Source organism: Stegodyphus dumicola, chromosome 9 (assembly GCF_044657685.1).
Source record: "Stegodyphus dumicola isolate Sdum_Otavi_A_Nest chromosome 9, ASM4465768v1".
Classification (NCBI taxonomy): Eukaryota; Metazoa; Arthropoda; class Arachnida; order Araneae; family Eresidae; genus Stegodyphus; species Stegodyphus dumicola.
Window position 1 is genome coordinate 131,353,317 of NC_140776.1, and position 9,795 is coordinate 131,363,111.

Sequence of the window (9,795 nt, forward strand, 5' to 3'; positions counted from 1 at the left end):
ATCCAAAATTTTCCCTTAAAATTAATTATGCTTTACTGATTTGCTTAGTGAAAACGCACAGCTGATTCTTAGCAAATAGAAAAATAATGTTTCTAAAGTGTGATGTTCTGTTCAAATATAGTTTAAAAATGTCTCATGAACTTTTCAATGATGTATCAGTGTATGAGCTTCAAAATAGTATTGAGTAATTATAAAACACTATTAATTATATTAGTTGAACTTACCGCTATATATAACAATATATTAAAACACACTATTACACATAATATATTATAACACACTATTACAGATAATATATTATAATTCAGAGTATGTTATACACTATTAATTACTCTCACTATTATATAACTCATTTATAATATTTCGCGAAATCATTTATCGTATAGAGAGTAGATCTTAATCTAAACATATACATTTAATTCTGCTGTTAATTGTAGCAAGCCTGAAGTGTTAAGGACGAGTGATTGCCATTTTAGCAATCTACTTAATTACTAAACAGATAAACTTACATATCGGCTTGGCAAGAAAGTAATTTCGTTTTTCTAGTGTGAAATAAAACTTAATTTTTTCTATACAGAAAATATGCTTTAATCAGCAAATATCTTCTGTTCGATGATTTTTAGCCATCGGTTTGGTAACTTCATGATTTTGCGTTCATAAAACTTCTGGTTATTATCAACAAAAAACTCAAGAAAGTTTGATTTAAGGTCAACGTTGGTGCTCAAATTTTGCCATTTAATAAGGTTTGTAAATTTCAAAATAAATGATAATCCGATGTACAAGATCGGAGCTATATGGAGAATGCGACATCACTTCTCAAAAACAAACTCTAATAATACCGTAAGTGTTGCTAAGTTGCGGGAGACCTTACGTTGTCTGTGGAAAACGATTCCTTTGCGATTTGCGAAGTCTAATTTTTCTTTTTGATTGATTCTTCCAATTTCATTTGTTGTTGGCAGTAGTGATTTGCTCTTTTGGCTGCTTGGAAGCAGCTCAAAATACGCAACACCTTTGTAATCCCACCAAACTGCTAGTATGATCTTTTTCCTGATGCAGTTTAGCTTTCGATATGATTTGTGTTGATTAATCATGCTTGTACCAATTCTTTTTCAATTAATGTCATTGCAGTCGATCCACTTTTCATGATCAAGTATAATTCGCTTCAAAAAAAAGTCGATCTCATTACGTTTGAAATGCTTATCGCAAATATTGATTCGCTGTGTCAAGCGAATTTCTTTCAACTCATGAGGAACTCAAATATTGAGCTTCTAACCGAGTTCAAGAGACCTTATGTGATTCGCAAATTGTTGTGTGTGATACAATTAACATTTTTGAAATCTCTCGCACAGTTATATCACGACTCGATTCAATTATGGCTTTAATTTTACCATCATTGTATCTTCAGAAGATCGGACAGAAAGTTAGTCATCTTCAAGAGGAAAATCTCTAGAATGACATTTTTTTAACCAACTCTCATATACGAGCTTTGTTAAACAAACAACACTATAAACGTTTTGTGAGTTTCAGCCGCTTTTTTGACTTTATGAAAATGAAAAGGTATGTCGAAAATGTTTGTTTCTTCATCCCATGTTAAAACTGCCCTAAATTAAGAGTTTCAAACAAAAATATATGGAAAGCAATTTTATAGGAACTTAAAACTGTCAGTTCCCAAATCTCAAAAGAAAATAAGTTAAGATTGACAGTAGAATAACAAAAAGAACATAACGTTATCAATTTGTGCAAACCGAAATTAGTTTATTGCCAACCCAATATTTTAGCAATACCTGAAACATTTATTGCAAGCTAAGAGTACTTCTGCATTGGTAAACTTAAATGTTTTGAAACGAGCAATTCAGTCTCATGAATAACTCATACTACTGCGGATAAAATTCCCCAAGCTCACTAATCTGAAGGGACAATTATCATATTAACTTTTGCTAGTACTAACTGAGTGAAAGTCAAGTTAAACTCCATTTAACTGCAAGTCGCCAAGTTTACTTCTCTCTTCTGCTCACTTTATGTTAATTCATATTTACAGGAGTACATCTAACTACATATACTTACATATACAGGACTAAACTTATTTACAGGATTACATATAACTAATTCTATATTAAATTCCATACAAATTATAGTTTAAAAAATCCCTAATTTTCGTCATTTAAACTAGAAGACAATAATTCAGCTGAACTTTAATACAGTTTTACATATTTTTGTCGTTCTATATAACAGTTTCAATGCAGAAACCCACGGTGTCAATTTTGTGTGTAATTAACACACGCAGCTAAAAAATATAAAATGTCGGGTAGGATTCCCGTTAAGGTATTGGTGACATATCAAGGTTAGTAACAAGTTCTATGACTACAATAAAATATGGCGCTCATTAAGGAGAATAAAATTCGATGATTTAATATTTAATCTTTGATTAATGTTGTTACATAATTTATAAAAGCTTTTAAAATGTTAGTATGATTTGTATACACAACTTCTGAAATACAGGACAAGAAGAAGGCGGGACTCTAGAATTCCTCAACTGCCTGTACATGGATAGTCCAGAAAACTTAACTGTATAGCTCTGCCTCAATTTTCATGTAGAACACTCCGAGGGACGGACTGGAGTATCTCCTATTTTTTTTTCCTATTATTACCGCAAGGCAGTCGAAAGGATTTCTGGCTATATTGTATTTTAAAAGCTCTCATGTCGCAAGTCTAAAAATTGTCTTAGTAAACATTGCCCAGTTTAGTTGCACTTTCTTTCGAAGACGAAAATGGGAATCACAAAACTCCTTACCTCTCAAAAGGCTAAGAACCTGCGCACTAAACATACATCGTTATAACTATTAATTTATAACACTTGGCCTTCTTACGTAGTATACAATTAGATCAGAACTCTAAAAGACAACTGGTGCGTTTTCACTGTGTCTTATCAGTACCACAGAGAGAGAGGAAAGACCCTTTATTAATCAAAATAAATTTTAACAGACGTCACCAACTCGTGCTTACAGAAGCCAATAGCGTTGCTTTAAATGAAAAATAATGAATGAAATAATGAAATTGAAGTATAAGCCTTACGACATCACAGTATAACTAGCATGCAAAAGGGCTCTGAAAGAAGCCTAATGGCCTAATGGCCAGAATAACACAACGTCGCAGAATACTGATCACTAGTGAATCAAAGTTATTAACGTGGCCTTCAAGCAGAGAGGACACGCTCTGATTTTGCCTTCTAAAAACCTTCCTCTAAATGCTTCCTTCTTTCTATCTAATTTCAATGTCGTGCGAGCTAAAAATTAGCATTCCCGCATGGAAATTAAAACGAGGCTGATAGGAAAGGAAAGTAACATAAAATGACTGTTTAGAAACTTAAATGACATTTTATAAATTAAGCCATGTGATCACCGAGGACGTTACTCAGTGTGCTCCACAGTGATGTTACAATCGTGTTGAGGAGGAATGTAAAATCCCGCATCCTTAAATTTGAGCTGTAATTGTTAAAACATGGTGGATGGTGGAACAAAGCATGAAATTTGTAAAATGGTTATTAAAATTTACTTTAAATGTGATTTATGGGGTTCGATAAATATCAGTCATGTGCTGACGAAGACGAAGCACTACTTTCAGTCTTTTTGTAACCATGTTGAACAGAAATATTGCTTTAGTCTCACTTGTATAGTTTACATTTTGCTGTGAGTTGCTCCTTTTCACAAAGACCAGTACCACAATATCCTGGTTTTTATAATTTTATGTAGTCATTTTATATAAATGTGTCATATACTATTTTTTATAATGTAAAATGAAGTTAATTGGATAAACTTAAGATGAAGCAGGATGAGGCTTTGTTAATGCATTCCAGACTGATTGGAAGGTTCTTCCAAATTTGTTTAACGTATTGTTCTCTTTTAATTTGCGTATAATATATGGATTCCGATATATGCTTATAAAAATCACACACAATTCAAGACAAATTATCAGGTGCTTAATTGTGGAAAAAAAAAAAAAAAAAAAAAAGTTGCCTTACTTTGGCGTAGATTTTGAATAAGACATAATCGATTTCAAGGAGAATTAGACACGAGGTTTTTCTTCTTCAGTGGCAAAAACATTTTTGGAGAAAGAAAGGAAAGAGGGATCTGCGTCTGACTTCAGCGACAACAGGAGTTTACATTTAAAATATACATCAAGCTGTAGTTACCTTTGACTCGATTTCAAAGCTTTCATTACCATATTTCTCTTCCAGTTATATATATTACATGTATATTTGTTGTATAAAACCTTTGGAAAACGTATGTACAAGCATTTATGCGCCCATTCTTGTTTCAAAAACGCACAATTGGTCTAAAAATCATGTGCATTTTTCTATCCTAAATAAACCGTCGAATGCAGATATGAATCCTGGTTTTCCGACATCCGGTACATCTAGGCTGGTTACAAAATTTTTCGAAATTATAAGGTATTTTTACAGTCTTCTTAGTATGCCTTCGTGGTGAGCGACTCGAGGTTCGAGTCCCGGGGAGGGCATTGCACGTTTTTCACATCTCCTGCTTCAAAATAACCTAATATCTCTACAGTGGCGCCAGAACTAAAAAATGTGGTGGATGATGATTCTTCACTACTAGGACATGGCGATTGGGTCCCCTAACATACAGTCGCCCTTTAAAGGGGGAGTATATAAGGTATTTCTTCCGCCTTCATATGGCTTCGTGGTGTAATGATGACTGCAAAGGAATATGGGAAATAGTGTGTATACATTTCTAATGTTTCTGAAAATCGTTGATAGCAATAGAAAATCTGCAGAAGCAGAAATCACTTGCAACGTTTTTAAACACATCTGTAGCAAAAATTAGAAATATAATGTTCATCAGCTTTTGCCGTGGTTTGTGACCCAACGCAGAACAATTTATATAAACCTGTATGAAACTATTTACCAGAGATAAATAAAAATATATTGTAATCCTCGATGAAACATGGATTTACTTAAATGATTACAATAAAAGAAGTCTATTTATTTTCGAAAACGATCAGGAAAAAACGTGCAAACCTAGTTCCGTCAATACAAAGAAAGTTTTAGCAATGGGCTAATGGTTGTTGAAGGATTCTCTTACAATAGGAAACTTAAAATAATAAGAGTGGAAAAATTCTTCAAATCAACTCAATATACTCTGGACAGAAAGTTTTACGTACGATATTTAAAGAAGAATTTCTATTTTTTTTAAAATCCCAGTGGCTTTCAAGAAGTGAAACTTCATCAAGAAAAAGCAACAAGTCAAACAATGAAAAGTACCACTACAATCCTTGAAAAATTGAAGACTGGTGTAAATATGGAATATATACATTTTCAAGGTAATTTTTCGAAGTCGTCTGACGTATCCTGATGCACTGATGGGCCTTTGGTCTCTTGAACAGTGCTCTTTCTAAGTGTAAACCCATCACGATTGATGGACTCTTCAAAATAGTGGGAGAGGAATAGAAATGAATAGTGTCAGGAAACACTTTCTATCATAAAATCAAGATGTATAGTCTAGAAGGCTGTCAGTATGGACATTTAAAAAAAAACTGTTTACATTATAAACATAAATTAAACGTCCCCGATACCGTTCTAAAAACGTGTAAGTGCGCTCTCTAAATAATGATTATGATTTATATTTTAAGTATATTAATACTTTTATTGTCGAGCATTTGGTACAAATTATAATAATAATAATATATTATAAATTTATCAGTTACAGATACTTGTGCAATAGCTGTGCATTTCCATGGGTGCTTAAACTCACCGTTGTTAAGACACAGCACCTGCGAAATATTCATTACGTTTAGCGTAAGTAAGCACTGTTACCAAGAGATATTTCTGGATCCATATTCAAGTTCTTAATATTTTGTTAACTTAAGGGTGCAACTGCAGAATCTGTTGAGCTATAAGAATACGCATTAAACCTTTAAATATCGATGCTTTTAGAGGAACAATAACATTATAAGGGTGCGGCTCATTTTTAAAGATAGTGTATTTAATACTCATGAAATTCAGTTCTGCACCTGATTTATAAAAACTACAATTTTTTCTGCAAATTCTCATTGTCATCCTAGGGACTGGTTAGCGAAAATAATTAGACACCATGTCCACGAAAGTCCTTATCCGGCCTCGCTGGTTATAGACATACTGACATACTGGTCATAGTCAGTTATAATAATTAATAAACTTTAAATTATGAAAACGTTTTAAATAACGGCAAGATTCATATTTTTGTATTTTTAAACTAAAAAATTCATATTTTATATAAAATACGAAAGTTAACGTTTTATATATTTCCCCGGTTCCTTTACTTAAATTAAAAACATTTGGTACTCATTATAAAAAAATAAAATACAAAATTGGACTCTTGCATAACGAGAATTGTGGAAGATACATAATATTAAACTAAAAGATCATATTCAGAAACCATGCACTAAAAGCAAGAGCAAAATGTTTGCTTTTGTACGTAGCTAAAAATAAAATATAAGTTTAGAAAAATGTTTCTGATACTAAGAGATTAAACGATGAGCATTTCTATTCAGATTTTTGTGAAAAACATTGCTCACAATAATTTTCAATTACAAAATGGAGATCTTATTCACAGTGTCTTACAGAATTCGTGTTCTAGAAAACACCATCTAACTTCAGTATTGGCATATAACCAAAGAGTTATTATTACTTTACAATAATTGAAAAAGAATAATTTTTATAATTCATTGATTTTTTATGTAATTGGCAGATTATGACTCTAAAATAAATAAAACTTCATGTGAATATTAATAACGTAGCTTTGGACTTTAAAAAAATTATAAATTACTTGGGCGAAATTTCCTTCGGCAAACCAGTTGTAACGAAATTATATTTTAAAGATACTAGTAAATCAGAAACGAAAATCATTGAATGATATTAAAAGGGAAAATGCTCGCTTGAATTATTATTTATTTGTTAAACAAGCCCTCAATACAAACATAATATGACGTGAAAAATTAAATATTTCCGTCAGTTTTGAGCGTACACAAGTGAAACGTTTTATGATTATTTTTGTATAATGCCTATAAAATTTTTTTCTGTGATTTGAAGTACATATCTACGGCCAACAGTAGTGCCGTGTATATTATGAAGGCTCGATATTTAATAACATTTTTCGATATTGATATTTCCAGAAAACAATATCAACAAGATTTTAACCTTTTCGCGGTCCATTTAACTTGGATAATTTCGTGGCTTAATAGATATCTCGGTCCTATAACGTAGAACAGAAATTCCACAATAAACTCAGCAACGTGTAAGAAAATTTTCATGCCATTCCTCTATAAAATTCTTTAAAGCCATCTAAGCGAAACATGCGTTGAACTATTTCATCGAAGGACTGTTAACGTACCTTAAGGACAACAAGTCGACGATATTCCTTTGTCAAAAGTTGTCATGTTGTCCGTTTTATGAGGGAGCGTGTCACAGGGGTCCAAAAATTATGGCCACCTCTTCAATGATATTACTCTTTCGATGTTTTATACGGGTATCGTAGTCTTATCAATCAAATAGGCATTAAGATGTTTTTATGATCTAAACAGCCATTTCTAAGGAATGAATGGGAAGCCATGGAGAGATATAAGAAAACATAAAAGAGGTGCAAAATTTTTATAGAAATTTGGTGAAATTTTGTTGTTTTGTGGGAACATTTTAAATTCGTAATTTTTTTTAGAAGTCAATCATTAAATAATTTTAAAATATTAGGTTTTGTATTATGCTAAATTTAGATAATATTTAGATTAACATCCGCGCAATTAATGTAACATTTATTTTTTCTAATTTCAATACATGAGTTTAATCCTAAAACAAAATTGCATTCCTTGAAATTTTATAAATTAAACTTTGATTTTCAGGGGATACTGAGCATGGCTAATTACAAATAAGAAACATTTTCATTTTGAATTAAAAACTAGTTATAATCCAACCTTATGTTGATAATAACTTTTAGAGAATTTAGAGCAGGGGTTCTCAACCGGTGGTACGCGTACCGCTGGTGGTACGCAAGATAAAAATAGGTGGTACGCAAAGAAGCAAGATATTTTTAACTATTGAATTCAAAAATTAAAATCACAATATCCTGGTTTTTTTTCTCTAACACTCGTAAATTTAAGCAATCTGAGCTTTGTTCAAAAGTGGTGGTGGTATAGTTCGACCGCCTCATCCGCGACCATGAGCGCAAACATGCATGCACCATTCGGACCGAATTATTATCAAAATAGGGTGGAAGGATGGGGACTTTCTTCCTTCCAGCATAGCTCTTTCCGGAGAAGAGAAGACCTTTTACGTCGCAGCAAGTAATACCGTCCCTTTTGGACGAATCTATGTGTTTTGGCAGAATGCCAACCTGGGTTGCGCTTTAGGCGGTCGAACTATAGTAGTAGCTGGTGGTACTAAAGGTTTTCAAATTTTGTTTAGATGGTACGCGTTTGTCAAAAGGTTGAGAAACGCTAATATAGAGCAAGTCTGTTTGTTTCAAAATAAAACAAAAAAAAAATATTTATGAGTTAAAGAAAATCTGAGCTTGAATTTTGCATATTTTCTTAGAAGGAATTCTTTATCAGTCCATCTCTGTGAGAAAGAAAGTCATTTAGATTCATCAATTGCTCGTACCTCATCCCAGTCGGTCTTTAAATGGGAAATGATGTAAATAATTTAAAATTACCCATGCATGCTCTCTTGATGTAATTGGTTAGTTTAGTTTAGTTTTAGTGATGGAGCACGCGAGCACCATCCCTCTACCACGGCGGTTAATATGTTATTGGTTAGCAAAATCAAAGTGGAAACTGCAAGTTCGATTCCCTGTGGGAGTACAGTTTATAATTCTTGTTTCATTTTACTAGTGGCTTAATTATATGTATAGACTAGTGTCTTTTTTATAACACTTGCTTAAAAAAGCATAAGGTAGAATAAGAGTTATAAAATTGTACGTTCGTTCGCATGGAAATATAAAATGTGTCCTCTTTTTCATTGTTCTTTTCGATTTTTGATGGTGAAATGATTTAAAACGTCTACCCTGAAAACATTTTCCAACGATTAAATAAGTAAGCATTGTGGTAAACAATTTTCAGTAAATTATTCAGTAACAAATCAAAAACTAAAATTTTTAAATCAAAAACTAAAATTTCTCTCTGTATAAAGAGATTTCTCTATTCTTTTAATAACTACAAAGTCTGTGAAATTTGCATCTAATAATAATATTATAAGCGCAAAAGATAAATATCAGCAGAAGATTTAAAAAGAGCAAAATTCAGTATTTGTTTCAAAGTCAATTTTTAACTAGTAGTTAAAATACATTGAGTGACAATTAACTATTTAGGAATTGAAAAAAAAACAGCTTAACGCGAAGCTTGTTTATTTTTTAATAAAATGTTACAAACAGTTATTTATGCGTACGTAAAAATGCACAAGGTACACAAAAAGGTGGATCGTTTGCTTCATTTCCTTTTATTGATCCTTTCTTTACTTACGCTAGACGTCGGCTTTTTATCCATTAACATCTATTTTGTAGCCCAATATAATATTGAGCTAATAAAATTGCTAACATTAGCAGGATTCTTATAGTATGTGTTATTAAAGCCAGGGCCTTTGCAAAAATGACCGCAAATAATGTCAGTCAGGCTACATAACTAACTTGTACTTTGGTAAGTTTACCAGTCCCATATAATGACATTTTGAAAACAGTCATAACCCGTTTTGAGAAGACAATTTCCTATACCCACAGCTCCAGGAATGTTCCTGGGAGCTGGAGATATCAATAAAGA